Raw genomic sequence first — 16,971 nt, 5'->3', positions numbered from 1 at the left:
GTCCCTGGACTCATAGGAATTTTAGCTGGATTTCACACTTGTGGTTTCTGAAATTCCAACACATAGTAGGCACTTAGTAAACTGTAAGTGTTTATTTAGCCTTCAATTTGAAATTGAGTTATCTTCTTCATTATTTTCTTATGGTACTTGCGATTTATTACATTTTAGTAATAAATGTAAATTTTGGTAATGCACAAGATATTCTCAAGTAAAAAAAAAAACTTGAACAGTGAAAAATGCAAAAAAAAAAAAAAAGCTGTTCCTTATTTTATCAATTTGATATTTGAGTATTTAAATATTGAGACTGAAGTTTTTTTAAATAGTGACCAATCTAAGTAACAATAAACACTAACTTACCAATTAGTAATAAACAACATAGAATTTCAAAGTTGGAAGGGATAATAAATATAAATTTGTTTTTACTCTGCCCCACCTTATTTTATAATGGAAGAATCTGAGACTGGGACACAGATTACATAGCTAGGTACATGTTGTTCTTGCTACTTCTGAAGTCTCTTAACTTCTTACCAGTAAACTCTTTCCATTTCACAATTTCAGTGTAATGATTTAGAGACTATAAGATATCTAAGATAAATATTTGTTAATAATGACTGAGCTGAGATTTATTCAGGGGCATATCCTGTAAAAGATATCTGAAGTTTTGGCTTTAACAACAGAAGTGACCATTATACTTCAAAATTAGGTATACATTTTCATGATTTTCCACAGCTTTAAGTGGGAAATGCTATTTCCTTATGTCATAATTATTTCTTAGAGTATTAATAGTGGCACATGTGAAAGGAAATACATTTTAAGAGTCTACCTGTAATTTATTCTATAGATATTTTTTGAAAACTTAAGTCTGTTAATAAATTTGTTTAAAATGAGTAGCATATAGAGTAAACAGTTTACAAAATAACACGAACTATTTTAACCATGCATTGAATTCTTAGCACATCAAATATATTATGGATAGAAAGTTTACATTTTTCATTTTTAAAACTATATGTTAAATGTATCCAAGTGAAAGATAGTATCTACTAAAATGAACTAAAAGTAATTTTTCATGGCACATATTACCACATCCTAATACATTAATGGTAGCATGTATGAAAATGAATTTCTGTGAGATGAAATCATAATAATAATAGCTGACATTTATATAGACTTAGTATGTGTCAGGTACCATACTAAATAGTTATTATTATCTTATTTGATCCTCACATCCATGCTGGGTTTTTCTCATTTTACAGATGAGGAAATTGAAGCAAATAGCACATAAGTGACTTGCCCAAGATCATACAGCTAAAAGTTATCTGAGGCCAGATTTGAACTTGGTTCTTCCAGACTTAGGCTTGGTGTTCTATTTACACCACCTGCTCAATTTGGAAGATATGTGTTTTTGGTACCATAAGATTTTAAAGTCTAATGCTTGCATCAATCAATTCTGAACTTTTTGTTTTATTTCCCCAAATATATTAAATTTAGCACAGTAATGATAATTATCTTATTTGCAAAGCATTTTATATTGTGTTTGATCAAATAATAATTTAAAATATAGTATATTTAAAATAAATTATTAAATACATTTAAAATATAGTGTATATTGAATGAATTTAAATCCCCTTTCCTCCTTCAATGTGATAACTATGTTTACACTAATATGTTACACTTTTTTCATGCTATTACTGCAACTGAAAAATCTGCTGTTTTTCCCAGATGGAGTGTGTTAATCTATACCCCTTTGGCCCTACTTACCATCCCTATAACTTCATTTTAAATTTTATTTTAAATATTTTGAACTTGGACATCCCTTCTCATGAACACTTTTATATTTAAAGTAAATACAAAAAGGATTGCATATGAAACCGTTGTATCCACTTCATATAACTTGAATTTTTTAAAAAAGTTCCTTACCTTTTGGGATTCTGTTTCCTTCTGTTAACTGAATTTTACAAATTTTTCACTGACTTTTTTTTTGGCATGATAATTGCTATCACCCATCCCCTTCTCACTCTTCCTACCCTCAACTCTTATCCTTATATAAAAAACAGAAGAGGAGGAAAAGCCCTTCTAACTTAAGAATGAGTTCAGTTAATAGCTAGCTATCTATGTCCAACAATACATGTCTGACCTTTGATTCCATCACCTCTTTGTCAAGAGGTACTTAATATTCTTTATCATATGTCCCCTAAACACATAACTAAAGCCTTGTTCAGAGTTGTTTTTCTTTACAGTATTATTCATATATAAATTGTTATATTTCTGTCCACTTCACTCTATCAGTCAGTCTATACCACCTTAAATCACTTGGTCTTTTCTTATGGCGGCATAATATTCCATCACATTCATAGGCCATACTTTGTTCAGCCATTTCCAAATGGAACACATCTCCTTATATTTTAGTGTTTTTTTTTTTTTCTTTTTCCTTTGAAATGCCCCTTCCATTTGTTTTGCTTGTAAGTAGTAGGTCTCTTCTATTCTCCTCCCTCTTAATCCCTACCCACTCACTTGTTTCCCTGTTGAAATGGTGTGTGTGTGTGTGTGTGTTAGTAACTAGAGCAGAGTATTGAATCTGGAGTCAGAAAGATCCAAAGGATACTATTTAAACGTGGATAGGTTGCTTAACCCTTTGTTTGCTTCAGTTTTCTCAACTGGCGAAAAGATTCTCACAGAGATCTCATATGGCTACTTTCTTACTTAATGTAACTTTAAAAAAAAAAAAAAAAGAGAAGATCCAGCTAAGAGCCAGGGTAGCTAGATAGCCCAGTGAATAGTGTTGGGCCTGAAATCAGAAGCATTAAATTCAAATACCACTTCCCAACAATTACTAGCTAGGTGATCCTGGCCAAGTGACTTGACCCTGTTTGCCTCAGTTTGCTCATCTATAAAATGAGCTGAAAAGGAAACAGCAATCTACTCTGCCAAGAAAATCTTAAATGGGGTCATGAAAAGTCAGACATGACTGAATAGCAACAACAAAACTAAGAGCCAGCAAATAGTACAGGGTGTTCCAGAAATCTTACTACCATTTTAAGTATTAAAACTTTTGTGATACCATGTATAAAATGAACCTATATTTTTGATTAGATTTTCTTTTTTTGTAGCTCAGCTTCCATGGAGTCTTTCCATTACAGCCATGTAAATGAGACATGGGAGTGGTTCCTTCCAGCAAGGGCAAGCTCTAGCTGATCACATAATACTTTATACTTCAGTGAGTGCTCTGGGATGCCTCAGATTACCCTTAGAGCTGAACCTGTGTGTGCATGCAGAGTGATTAAGACCTGCTCCTGACTTTTCACTTTGCAAATGAAAAGAACAGATGTTTTACTAGTTCTACCTTAGCATCAGGATAACATGCATTACTTGTTGTTGAAATTTTAGACACTTTTTAAAGTTTTTCCACACTCCCTCAAAATTGTTAGAGGCAAAAATGAGTGGGTTTTGTTTTGTTTTTAACCAATGAAGTATATTCTTCTGAGGCAGCTAGGTGATTTAGTGGATTTTAGTGAAGTCAAAAAGACTTATTTTCCTGAGTTCAAATCTGTCCTTAGGCACTAATTAGCTAAGTGACCCTGGGCAATTCACTTAATGTATTAGCCTCAGCTTTCTCATTTGTAAAATGAATTGGGGAAGGAAATGGCAAACCACTCTAGTGACTTCACCAAGAAAATTCTAAAAGGAGTTGTAATGCTGGAGAATCTGAGGCAAGATAGAGATTAGATGAGCAGGACCAAGAGATCTTTATATGCTTCAACAACAATACTATATGATGATCAATTCTGATGGACGTCGCCCTCTTCAATAATGAGATAAACCAAATTAATTCTAATAGAGCAGTAATGAAATGAACCAACTATACCCAGCAAAAGAATTCTGGGAGATGATTATGAACCACTACATAGAATTCCCAATCCCTCTATTTTTATCCACCTGCATTTTTGATTTCCTTCACAGGCTAATTGTACACTATTTCAAAGTCAGATTATTTTTGTACAGCAAAGCAACTATTTGGACATGTATACATATATTGTATTTAATTTATACTTTAACGGGGCAGCTAGGTGGCCCAGTGGATAGAGCACCAGTCTTGAATTCAGGAGGACTGAGTTCAAATGTGGTCTCAGACACTTAACACTTCCTAGCTGTGTGACCCTGGGCAAGTCACTTAACCCCAGCCTCAGGGGGGGGAAAATTTAAACTTTAACATATTTAACATGTATTGGTCAACCTGCCATCTGGGGTGGAGAGAAGAGGGGAAAATTAGAACAAAAGGTTTGGCAATTGTCAATGTTGTAAAATTACCCATGCATATATCTGGTAAATAAAAACTATTTAAAAAAAAAAGAAAAGAAAAGATGCTCCAAGTCACTATTAATCAGAGAAATACCAATTAAGACAATTCTGAGATACCACTATACACCTGTCAGATTGGCTAGAATGACAGGGAAAGATAATGTGGAATGCTGGAGGGGATGTGGGAAAACAGGGACACTGATACATTGTTGGTGGAATTGTGAATACATCCAGCCATTCTGGAGAGCAATTTGGAACTATGCTCAAAAAGTTATCAAACTGTGCATACCCTTTGACCCAGCAGTGTTACTACTGGGCTTATATCCCAAAGAGATCTTAAAGAAGGGAAAGGGACCTGTATGTGCAAGAATGTTTGCAGCAGCCCTCTTTGTAGTGGCCAGAAACTAGAAAGTGAGTGGATGCCCATCAATTGGAGAATGGCTGAATAAATTGTGGCATATGAATATTATGGAATATTATTGTTCTGTAAGAAATGACCAACAGGTCGATTTTAGAAAGGCCTGGAGAGACTTACATGAAGTGATGTTGAGTGAAATGAGCAGGACCAGGAGATCGTCGTATACTTCAACAATACTATATAATGATCAATTCTGATGGATGTGGCCCTCTTCAACAATGAGATGAACCAAATCAGTTCCAATAGAGCAGTAATGAACTGAACCAGCTACACCCAGCAAAAGAACTCTGGGAGATGATTATGAACCACTACATAGAATTCCCAATCCTTCTCTTTTTGTCCACCTGCATTTTTTATTTCCTTCACAGGTTAATTGTATAATATTTCTAAGTCTAATTCTTTTTGTACAGCAAAATAGCTGTATGGACATGTATACATATATTGTATTTAACTTATACTTTACATACTTAACATGTATTGGTCAACCTGCCATCTGGGGGAGGAGGTGGGGGGAAGAAGGGGAAAAATTGGAACAAAAGGTTTTGCAGTTGTCGATGCTGAAAAATTACCCATGCATATATCTTGTAAATAAAAAGCTATAATAAAAAAAAAAGGAAAAAAAAGTGATTTTGAGCATTTTTCATATGATTATAAGTAGCTTTGATTTCTTTGACTGAAAACAGCCTGTTCATATTCTTTGACCATTTATCAATTGAGGAATGATTTGTATTTTTGTAAATTTGGTTCTATATTCCAGCTCTTTGAGAAATGAAGCCTTTAGCAGAGATACTTAGTATAATCCCCCACCCCCAGTTTTCTGCTTTTTAAAAAAAATGTTGGTTGACTTGGTTTCATTTGAGAAATTTTTTTTAAGTTTTATTTTTATATGTTTAATTTATATAGTCAAAATTATTTATTTTATATTTTGTGATCTGCATATTTTCTTTGATCCTAAATTCTTCCCTTATCCATAAACCTGACATAAACTGTTCCATGATCTCTTAATTTGCTTTTGATATCACCCTTTTAATGTAAATCACATGTCCATTTAGATCTTATTTTAAAAGATAGTATGAGATGTTGATCTGTACCTAATTTTTTGTCATATTGTTTTTCAGTTTCCTCTTCAGTTTTTGCTAATAATGAAGTTTTCCACTTGGGTCTTTGGGTTTATCATATGCTAGGTTACTATGATCATTGACTATAATGTAATTTTTACATAATCTCTACCACTTATCCACCATTCTATTTCTTAGCTAGTACCAAATTGCTGTGATAATTTATAATATAGTTTGACTCTGGTATGACCAGATACCTTCTTTCATTTTTAAAAATTTATTCTTTTGATATTCTTGACTTTTTTTTCTTCCAGATGAATTTTATTATTTTTTCTAATAGTAAAATAATTTTTTGATAATTTTGTTGGTATGCCACTGAATAAATATGTTAATTTCGATAGCACTAGCATTTTTATTATAGTGATTCAGCCTATCCATGAACAACTAATATTCTTCCAGTTATTCAGATCTGACTTTATGTGTATGAAAAATATTTGATATTTGTGTTGGCAGGGGGACTCCCAAGTATTTTATATTGTCCACAGTTGTTTTAAAAGGAATATATCTTTCTGTCTCTTGCTACTTGCTGAACTTTGCTGGTAATATACACAAATGCTTTATGACCTGTAGTTTTCCTAAAGTTGGTAATCATTTCAGTCTCTAGGATTTTCTAAGGATAACATCATATCATCTACAAAGATAGTTTTGTTTCCTTATTTCTTATACTAATTCCTAAATTACTTTTCTATTTGTCCAATTCTATTTTTTAGGGAATTATTTTCTTCAGTAAATTTTTATAAATTAAGTGAAGTTTATCCATGCTTTTGACTCCAAAAAGTGGAATACCTTTCCATAATAGATGATTGTTCCAAACTTCACAGAAGTTTTCAGATTCTACATGATTGACAATTTGCTGGGTATATTATTATGGAGAGATTCCTTTAGTGTATAGGTAGGACTAAATGTTCTCTAAGGTCCTTTCCGTCTCCCAAATGCTGTGATACTATTTAGGCAAGTACTCATGACCAATTCTAAAATTCTTTCCATTATAGTGGCATACGGATCCTTCTAGGCCTTTCACATCTCCCCTCACCTATATGCTCTGAATTCAGGACACTTCCTATATTCAAAATACGACACTATTTCTAAGAATATAGCTCTCCCTGAAAACCCCTTATAAAAATTATCTTTCAAACACATTACTGACCTTCTTACCTTTCTATAGCAATATTATATTAGCTGCCTGCCTAATGCCTACCCACTGGCAGCAACTTTTTCCAGTGTGAAATTGCTGCCAAAATAATCTTCCAAATGCATAGGTGTGACCATTTTACTTCTCTACTGAAAAACTTACAGACACCCCCCCCCCACACACACACACACACACTGCCTAAAGAATGAAAGACAAATTTATTTGCTTGGCACTTATAAGTTCCTGTACAATTTGGCTCTAATCTACTTAGCCAGCCTTATTTCATAACATTCTTCCAGCTAAACTGAACTACAAAACTGTTCACCAGCCTTATCCTATACTTTCCCTTTTCTGTTTACATATATTCAAAACTAAGTCTTCTTGACCTTAAAACACACACCTTGTTCTTGACCCATTAATCTTCTTTTCCTTTTTAAAAACTAACTTGGGGGGGGGGGCAGGGCAGAGCCAAGATGGCAGAGAAGGCACACATGAGAATCTGACCTCCTCTCACCGTCATTACCAATTTTTAAAATCATCCTCAAATATTGCGCTAGACTGGTAAAGTTCACGAAGATTGAAAGTATAACAACTCACCAGCAGAAGATAATATGGAATATCACCAGTAAAGGTTTGACCTGAGTGGTGAGAGTAGACTGGTGCAGGGTAGGGATAGAATTGGGAGTGGGGTGGCCTCTGGGGTTGGAAGGTTTGCATAGAGCTCTCTGCCATAGCCTGACTACTTTGCTTTGGTGGCAGAGTAGGGGACCAGCAAAGAAACCAGAGCCTAGGGTAGAGGGTACACTGAGGGACGACAGAACCTGAGAGGATCTGAATATGCCCACCCAGGACCAGAAGTGACTCAGTGCAGACCATAACACAGCTCTTCACGGCATTTTGCAGCTAGGGGCTCTTGTTGGGGGGCAGTCACAAACCTGCACTGCAGGAGCACAGCCAGGGCAGCCTCTCATCTACACAGTGAGGGGCTCGGCCTGGGGAAGTGGAATCTCCCCAGCTTGACTACCCTCCCCAGGCAGAGACACTTCCAGTGAGGTGAGGGATAGGGCAACTGCTAATACTGAAAGCAGGCATTTGTGAGGGGGCAGTGATACTTTTGCTGCTCTATCCCCAAGGCAGTCACTAATCCTCACAGAAGCTCCTGGCAGGACACTTACACAGCCTGGCCCTTGTTACCCAGGCCTGCTCACTTTCGTGTGGAGTTCTTCCCAGAGCCCTCCCACAGATCGGCTGTTCCTTGCAACCCACTGAGAGGACAGTTACTGTCCATATACTCATCCTTGTTCTGCAGAGGAAGCTGGTAATCTCTTTGCCCTGAAGGCAGACCCTGAAGGCTTTAAAAAAAAATGAGTAAAAAAATGAAGAAAATAATTGATAGCTTCTATACAGAAAGAGAATGGGTTTCCAATCCCAAGGAGATAAATAGCAAACAGCCTCCAGAAAATACCCCAAATAACGCTTTCCTAGAAGAGACTATTAAAAATCTCAAAGAGAGTTAGAAGAAAAATGGGGAAAGGAAAGAGAAGCTATGCAAGAGAGTAACAACTTCTTGAAATGTGAATTGGAAAAGGTAAAATATTCACAGGAAGTGCAGGGAAACAGAATTAGGGAATTGGAAAAGATGAAGAAATCATAGGAAAGGAAGATCTGTGAGTTGGAAAAGATAAAGAATTCCCAAGAAAGTAAGTAGGATTTGTGAATTGGAAAAAGAAAATAACTCACTAAAAAACAAAATTTAGTGAAATGGAAAACAATTCCATAGAGCAAAAGAACTCATTTAAAAACTCAATTGGACATATACAAAAAGAAGTAAAAAAAGCTAATGAAGAAAATAACTCATTAAAAATTAATATGGCAGAAACTAAGCATTGATCCACACTTAACACCGTACACCAAGGTCAGGTCAAAATGGGTTCATGATTTAGGCATTAAGAATGAGATTATAAATAAATTAGAGGAACATAGGATAGTTTACCTCTCAGATCTGTGGAAGAGGAATGAATTTATGTCCAAAGAAGAACTAGAGATCATTATTGATCACAAAGCAGAAAACTTTGATTATATCAAGTTGAAAAGTTTTTGTACAAACAAAACTAATGCAGATAAGATTAGAAGGGAAACAATAAACTGGGAAAACATTTTTACAGTCAAAGGTTTCGATAAAGGCCTCATTTCCAAAATATATAGAGAATTGACTCTAATTTATAAGAAATCAAACCATTCTCAGACAATTCTCAGATGAAGAGATTGAAATTATTTCTAGCCATATGAAAAGATGCTCCAACTCATTATTAATGAGAGAAATGCAAATTAACACAACTATGAGATACACACTACACACCTGTCAGATTGGCTAGAATGACAGGGAAAGATAATGCTGAATGCTGGAGGGGATGTGGGAAAACAGGGACACTGATACATTGTTGGTGGAATTGTGAATACATCCAGCCATTCTGGAGAGCAATTTGGAACTATGCTCAAAAAGTTATCAAACTGTGCATACCCTTTGACCCAGCAGTGTTACTACTGGGCTTATATCCCAAAGAGATCTTAAAGAAGGGAAAGGGACCTGTATGTGCAAGAATGTTTGTGGCAGCCCTCTTTGTAGTGGCCAGAAACTGGAAACTATGTGGATGCCCATCAACTGGAGATTGGCTGAATAAATTGTGTTATATGAATATTATGGAATATTATTGTTCTGTAAAAAATGACCAACAGGATGATTTCAGAAAGGCCTGGAGAGACTTACATGAAGTGATATTGAGTGAAATGAGTAGGACCAGGAGATTGTTGTGTGCTTCAACAATAATACTGTATGATGATCAATTCTGATGGATGTGGCCATTTTCAACAGTGAGATGAACTAAATCAATTCCAATGGAGCAGTGATGAACTGAACCAGCTACACCCAGCAAGGGAATTCTGGGAGATGACTATGAACTACTACATGGAATTCCCAATCCCTCTAATTTTGTCTGACTACATTATGGATTTCCTTCACAGGCTAATTGTACAATATTTCTAAGTCCGATTCTTTTGGTACAGCAAAATAGCTGTATGGTTGTTAGGATCATATTAGGTGCTAAGTCAGTTGTCTGGTACTTAACAATTCTCCAGCTCAGAGTTCACACCTTTAAAAGGAGATTACACTTTTAGACTTCTGAAAGGAGTTTACACCTTTAAAGGTATTAGCTCATTGGCCCCTTAAGGAGTTCCTACAAGGCCATGAGGTACTTACAAGCCCATTCTCTGGGAGGATAAAAGGAGCCAACATTGAATCTAGAGGGCAGTCTAGATTGAGTCAAGGACAAGACTTTCCAGGAGAACTTCAGGGAAGCTGGAGGAGATTCAGACTCCTGGATGCATTTTGGGATTATTGAACTGGAACTAAAGCCAAAGTTGCCTCCCCAGAAACTCCCCAAAGAGATCTGCACCCAGAGAACGATTATATTCTAGAGACAACAGAATATCACATTTGGTCATGTATACATATATTGTATTTAATTTATACTTTTAACATATTTAACATTATTGGTCAACCTGCCATCTGGGTGGGGGAAGGGGAAGAAGGGGAAAAATTAGAACAAAAGTTTTGGCAATTGTCAATATTGTAAAAATTACCCATGTATATATCTGGTAAATAAAAACTATTTAAAACAAAACAAAAAACTAACAGGTTAGTTTAAACAGGAGACATTTCCAGACCTCCTCACATAAAAATAATCTCACCATTAAGTTTTCCTAGTACAATCTGTCAGGCTCCCCTTTATCTCTATTACTTTCTGATATATTTAACATTCATATTTGTGTGTGAGAATGTGTATAAAACATCCCTTCCCCAATTAAATTATAAGCTCCTTGTGGGCAGGAAGGGTCATTAGTCATTTTTGTTGTAATTCTGGAGAAACTGTGGCAAGATAAAAGATTAGAGAGATTTTTTTTTAATATCTTATTTGGATTTCTGAGAGGGAGAGATTTTTCTGGGAATAAAGGTTTTTTGGTCCATTTTGGTCCCAGGGCTAATGTCTTTTAAAGCATTCAGCATCAGCCTCAAATGTGAGAGTCTAATGATTTATATATGGTTCCAGTGATCAGGGTAGACAAAGGCAAAGGGTGGATTCTGAACACTGAAAGCAGGAATTTCCAGGGATGAACAGGGTGGGGGGGGGTGACGACCATAAATTCTTATAAATTAGGAGTTAAGGAGGTAGTCAAACTAGAGACAGGAATTCTGGAACTTAGAGGTAGAGGATGCCAATTAGTTATCTGAGATAGGACATGTGGAGTTTTAACTTCTGGAATGCCAGATTGGCCACATCTCTACAGCCCTAATTATCTCAGCCCTAATGAACAGGAAAGGGGGGTTGCAGCCTGGGGGATTGAGACAGAACAATTAAGGGAATTGAGGCAGAACAATAAAAGGAAACTGTGACACAACATTATAACTCCTGCACTTCTCTACACATAATGGAATTTTAAACATTCCTTGAATTAACATCTTCCCTATTGAATTCTAAAAATTTACCATTACAAAAATTACTAAACAACTTTTAAAAAAAATGACCAAATAAATAAAAGCTAAAAGAAGAGTTGCCAATTCTGCTTGCCTGATCACCAAACTAGTTATCTGACATTTTGTAGCACAAAATGAAATCCTGCATTGAAGTATCAGTTGATTTAATTTTATTCTTCAGTTACAAAATATTAAACGTTATGACTCCTTATGCTCAGATCTTACATTTCTTGTCACCTTTGGAATTAAGAAAAAAATTGGCCCAAGAAAAAAGTTAATTCATTAATTATGATGGCCATGTTATTCAAGATAATAATTTCTTGATCAAAAACCAAATGATACGCATTTTCCAAGTGTTCCCTTTAGGATGATCCTAACAAATCCAAACCATGACATCAGCCTTCAAAGAAAGTTCTAAGTTCCAAATTTACTTTAAACTATTTTTAAAAACCCTCACTTTTTTCTGTTTTACTGAAAAGATAAAGTTCAGATGGTAGTCCATCCTGAAAGGTCAGGAAAATCCCAATATTCCCAATGTGGTTTAGATTGAGAGTTCAGACATATTAATTTATCACATTTCTTGAAATAGAGTAAGATTCACACTATTTTCCCTACAACCACTACTGACCATGTCATCAAAGAAATTAGACCAGCTGAGAGAAGACAAATTAGTCTGAAGAAGACAACTTTGACTTCCTTAGAGTGGAAACAAGAGCAGCTTTGGGATTCAACAAAAGCCCAAGCTTTGAGAGCTAGCAGAGAGCTATACATACAATAGGGGAAAATTCATGAATATATCAGGAAGATAAAAAAGGCTTCCATCCAATGAGAGCTGTGAGTTAAATTCATATGTGTTCTCTAAGATTGAGTCTACTTCCAAAGAATTCTGTATTTATGTCAGATTGGGTCTCTAGGTAATAAACTTTTAACAAGCTTTTAATAACACTGGTTTTGAAGAAAATTCAAGTGAACTCAACTCAAGTGAATGTCTTATACATAGAAAATAGAACATTTTAAAGACTCTTGCAGGTCACATAATTCACTTCAGTGACCAATTGGTCTATTCACCTGAAAAATAATTATTTCTGAAATATATCCAATAAAAGGCCATCTAGTCTTTATGTATCTCCAATGAGTGCTCCCCTTCTGAGGGAATTCATTACAGGTTTTTATAGCTTGAACCACTGGAAATTTTTGCTTAAACCTCAAGCCTAAATTATGGTTTTTGTATTGTCCACTCACTCACTACTTCTAGATCTTCCTTCTATGATCAAGGACAAGCCCCTCACTATATTTGCAATTATCATGTCTCTCAAGAAACTTTTCTTCTTCAGACCCAATATTCCCAGTTCTTTCAAAGGATTTTTTGTTTTTGAGGAAGGGAAAAAAGAAGAAAATAAACATCTACACAGCACCTACTATGTGCCAGATACTGTACTGTGTTTTTTTGTTTGTTTGTTTGTTTGTTTTTTAACAAATGTCTCATTTGTTCTTCATAACATCCTAGGAAATAGATGCTAGATGTTGGGGAGTGGTGGCTGGATCCCAAAAACATACTGGAGTTTTTGGGCCAGAATTACAAAGTGTCTCAAAAGAATTTGAAGGCTTAGACAATCTCTAAGATGGCAAAGATTTTATTTTGCTTTTATTAATGGACTTAATTTTCAAAAAGAAGTTTTAGTCATTAACAAGGGGAAAGTCAAGAGCTAAATTTCTTAGTAACAAGGGGAAAAATGTCATATGTCAGGCAAAGTGCCAGAGAAGTTGCTATCATAAGGCAGACAATTCCACAAAGAAGTGGGGTAGGAGTACCTTCTTTTATAAGAGAAAAATAACCTCCAGCATTGACACCATAATTTGGCCTTCTGATTGGATGCAGTAACTGTGGAGTCATGATAATTTTATCAATCATAATAATTTTGTCAATGCAAAATTCAATAAGGGCAGACTGTAATAAAGGCCAATTTAAGGAAAACAAAGACCTAATTAAAAACAAAAGGTCCACTTAAGAGAGATAATTCTATAAGTGTTCCTCCTTGCTTGCCTCTGGGAGTAGCTTGGACAGTAAAATCCAGGCCCTCTTTTTTTTTTAATGCTCTTTCTTATAACCTGCCCAACTACCAAAGACTAGGGGTCATATACCCCATACAAAGGTTCGGTAATTTGCCCTGAACCACACAGCTATTAAATGCCTCAAGCCAGATCTGAGCTTAGGTTTTTTTGACTCCAAACCAATGTTCTAGCTACTGGGCCACCAGGTGCTTCTGCTGACATGATTCTGTACCAAAATGGAATTTTGAAAAAGTTATTTAATTCTGAAGCCTCAAATCTTGTAGGAATTTTGTGGCAACAATTCATACATGAATATGGGAAGGGGAAAAAAGCAGTGTCTCAGAGTCTTAAGAATGAAGAGAAAAAAAAGATTTCTTTCAACTTAAAAAAGATAACAATCCTGTTTGCCTTCCATTTGTTGGGCAACTGACAATTGTTCTAGTTACACATTCAGCCCCTGCTGATGTGTTTTGGTTAGAAAAACAAATTAGTCAGTAGGTCAAAATGAAAAGTCTTTTAGAGGTCATTATGGAAACAGGTTCTTTGTCAGACAAGAGCCTGTTTGGGAGGAGACATCAAAATTTCTGGGCCATGATTGTCAAGGGGAAGCTTTTTAACTGCTTCCTGCTGTCCTGTCATTTTGTACTAACCCCAAATGGTTGTGTTAAATTGATGTCATCTTTCTAATTTGTTTCACAGAAGAATTTTCCTTTCTTAGTTAACAATGGAAATATTTGCACACATTGAAAAAGGCAAAGCAGTTTTTATAATTAAAATTATAAAAACCAATAAGTTAGATAGATGCATTTATTTACCTAAGAATATCATTAGTTGATTTTTCAAAACGATAGAATAGCTTCCTAGTTCTATGATACAAGTATTAGTACCCTCTCTAACTAATTCTCCCAAATTGGACTTTGTAGAAATTAAGGTTCCCAGAAATTAACTAACTTTATCTCCCTTCAGGGTTTTAGGAGTAATTATAATGGACTGAAGTTTCTAATATCACTTCTCATGAGCCCCTACTAGTGTCTTCCCCCTTGATTATCCAGATGATATGACTTTACCAACTAGAATTAACTAGCTTTTAGTTAGGATATTTAATAAGGTATCATAATAAGATAAGTTTATGTAAAAAAAAACCAAAAACAAAAAAAAAACATTCTTCTAAAAATTCTGGGACCCCTTCTGACATTAATACATACAAGAGTTCCTAGGAAAGTAAACTCAAGCTTCAACAATATAGGTGAATTTAACTCAGTGTCTTGAGAAATGAAAGTGATGAGGTTAGTGGCAATGCAGATAATTGTGGAAATCCCTTTCTGGTTAGTGCAGGTCCTTTGTGAAAGAATTCACAAACCCGAAGAGTTTTAGGTGGCAAAAATGGAAGTTTATTGTTGGATAGGAAGCCAGCTTTGCTAGGAAGTCTGACTTCCTCAGAGACAAGTCCTGTTAATGAAATGGGATTAGCACTGAGAAGAGAATGTCTCCACAGCAGGCTGGGTCCTACTTTGGACATTCTACAAAGAAGTGAGTTTGAAATTTCCCTTTAAAAAGGAATATTGAGGCTCAAGTTTCAGGTTAAAAAGAAAGCCAAAATCTGGAGGCCTAGATGCTTATCAAAATCAGGCCCAGATCTCCAATTGGAATTTTCTGAAAAGGGTCTGGCATCCCCAGTGGATCATTGAGGTAACTTGCCTTAGAAAGGCCCATTTGAATGAAGCCACTTAACTTGTCTGGGGAGATATGCTTCTCAGGAGGGCCTGAGACTCGAATCTCCCTTCTTTACAGATCAAAAGGGAACACAGTTTTAGAGTATTAATTTTACAGATTAAATTTCTGGGACAATTTCAAAGTGATAATTTTAAACAGAACACAGTTTTGTTTTGTTTTGTTTTTTTACAGAGTTTACCCACAGCCAAAGTCCTTTTTTTCTTCCTAGAATATTCTTACATTTCACCCTGAGGTATGTAAAGTCTGGGCCTTTAGAGTTCCAAATCTGACCCTATTGCTACCCTGAAGAAGTCATGCTTTTCAAAGCTGTCCTCAGAGTGTCTAATTTGTCCTGTCTCCACTGGTGTAGTTTCTTCAATGATTTGGTCAATAGGGATTGTGGGGGAAAGACTGTGATTTTTCCTCTGAATTTACTTCTTCCCTTTCCTACCCTCTACACTTTCACCTATCTCTCTTCCACTCCCTGGCCTGTGGTAGGGACAATACTCCTGCCAAAAATCTCCTTCTCTGAAATATGTTGGATTATTTAAATTTTTTCTATCAATCCTGTTCCCAATCCTGACATCTCATTCCATCAAATGCTGGAAACATTCTTTCCCAATTTGATTAGATAAATTGTTGGGATTCATTTTGTGCTTTTGATTGATCTATTGATTCAAAAGAGGTACCCAGGAATTGTTTACACTTATTTTATATTTTTGTTTCCATATTGCAAAGAGTTATATTATCTGACAAAAGTATCATGCTTGTTAATAATAATCATCTTGTTAGACTACATTATTTGAAGACAGAGGATACCACTTTTACATAGGTTCACTTAAAGTTGACTTTTTAAACAAAAAAGTAGTAGAAGTTGACAGAACACCTAGAACTTAAATCTACTATGGAGTAAAACAACAAAAAAGAATATTATATGGGGAGGGCAGATAGTTCAGAGATAGTTTGCACTATCTGGAAATAATTCTTCAGCTTCTTAGCACTGGTCTCATTGTCACATTCCAATAGTTCACAAACAAAAGCTCTGTTCAAAGCAGAATATAATTTGGTCTGGGCCCAGTGTTGGCGTAGGTTCCCAGGAAACAATTTGCCTTTTGATCCACAATAGAGATAAATGTGATCTTCATAATAACTCTCAGTGATTTAAATATTGTTATAAATCATTACTTTGTATTTTAAATATAGTGATTAATATTAAGATTTACTTATTTAAGTAAAATGTCTACTTTTGGAAAAAGTTATAATTTAGTAGAAAAGGATGCTAGAATATTCATCTTAATTAATCACATCAATGGCATAGAAACCTGGTTATTCAAACCATAATGTTATAATTATGGCATCTTTGTTTACCTATTAGCAGTATGTTTTAATTTTTGGTCAAATACCAAGGAGTAAAGTTGCCCTTGAACATCTAAACCTATAAAATTGTGTCACAGTTTGCTTGGTACAGTTATTTATTAAAAATATGTCACAAGGGCAGCTAAGTGGTGCAGTGGATAGAGCACCAGCCCTAAAGTCAAGAGGACCTGAGTTCAAATCTGGTCTGACACTTAACACTTCCTAGCTGTGTGTCCCTGGGCAAGTCACTTAACCCCAACTGCAAAAAAAATGTATATATACATTTTTTTATAATAACAGTCAGGCATTTATTCTTTACCTGTGTGCCAGGTACTAGAAATATAGAGAATAAAAC

The sequence above is a fragment of the Sminthopsis crassicaudata genome, chromosome 2 (assembly GCF_048593235.1).
Source record: "Sminthopsis crassicaudata isolate SCR6 chromosome 2, ASM4859323v1, whole genome shotgun sequence".
NCBI lineage: Eukaryota > Metazoa > Chordata > Mammalia > Dasyuromorphia > Dasyuridae > Sminthopsis > Sminthopsis crassicaudata.
Note: the sequence above shows the minus strand (reverse complement) of the source record.